The sequence below is a fragment of the Leptodactylus fuscus genome, unplaced genomic scaffold, assembly GCF_031893055.1.
Source record: "Leptodactylus fuscus isolate aLepFus1 unplaced genomic scaffold, aLepFus1.hap2 HAP2_SCAFFOLD_874, whole genome shotgun sequence".
NCBI lineage: Eukaryota > Metazoa > Chordata > Amphibia > Anura > Leptodactylidae > Leptodactylus > Leptodactylus fuscus.
This window is the reverse complement of record NW_027440920.1, coordinates 46,291-47,500: the sequence shown is the minus strand read 5'-3', so window position 1 is coordinate 47,500 and position 1,210 is coordinate 46,291.

Sequence of the window (1,210 nt, the reverse complement as noted above, 5' to 3'; positions counted from 1 at the left end):
TCCTCGGGAGGCCGGGGACGAGCGCGCCGGGACGCCGGAGTCGCTCGCCCCGCCTGCTGAGCGACCTCTTCTCCCGCCGGAGGGCCGGAGGGGGGAGACGGGACGGACGCCGGGACGCCGGCGGACGCCCGCTCCTCCTCCCCGCCGACCGGCGGCGAGCCCGGAGGGGGGACAAGGGAGTGGCAAAAGACTAGCTGACTTCAGTGTGCTTTTCAAAATATGCGTTTTCCCAAATATGCGGGAGGCCGGCCCGGGTTCCAGGAGAGACGGGGAGATTGTCCCTGAAGGCCGAGAAGCCGGGCCGACCCGGGGCCACCCCAGCCTGGGTGAAGCCAGAGGCCAAGTCCCTAGCAGGTGGCAGGCTGCATTCTGCTAAGTGTCTACCAGAGGGAGACACTTCCAGGAGACCCAGGGGGCCGAGCCTGAGGCGGCAGGCCGGCCATGGGTTCAGGAGAGAGGGAGAGATTGTCCCAGGCGGCTGGGAAAGGCAGGGCTACCCGAGCCTGGGTAACGCCAGAGACTAAGTCCCTAGCAGGTGGCAGGCTGCAATCTGCTAAAAATCCACCGGATGGCAACGGAGAGCCCGCGCTCCCCGGCTTGTCCACAAGGCGGCTCCACTTCCAGGAAACCCAGGGGGGCGAGCCTGAGGCGGCAGGCCGGCCATGGGTTCCAGGAGAGAGGGAGAGATTGTCCCAGGCGGCTGGGAAAGCCAGGGCTACCCGAGCCTGGGTACATGCCGGAGGCTGAGTCCCTAGCAGGCGGCAGGCTGAATTCTGCTAAGTGTCTACCAAGAGGGCACCACTTCCAGGCAACCCAGGGGGCTAAGCCTGAGGCGGCAGGCTGGCCCAGGGTTCCAGGAGAGAGGGAGAGATTGTCCCAGGCGGCTGGGAAGCCAGGCCTACCCAGGGCTACCCGAGCCTGGGTAATGCCGGAGGCTAAGTCCCTAGCAGGTGGAAGGCTGCATTCTGCTAAGTGTCTACCAAGAGGGCACCACTTCCAGGCAACCCAGGGGGCTAAGCCTGAGGCGGCAGGCAGGCCCAGGGTTCCAGGAGAGAGGGAGAGATTGTCCCAGGCGGCTGGGAAAGCCAGGCCTACCCAGGGCTACCCGAGCCTGGGTAACGCCGGAGGCTAAGTCCCTAGCAGGTGGAAGGCTGCAATCTGCTAAAAATCCACCGGATGGCAACGGAGAGGCGCGCTCCCGGCTTGTCCA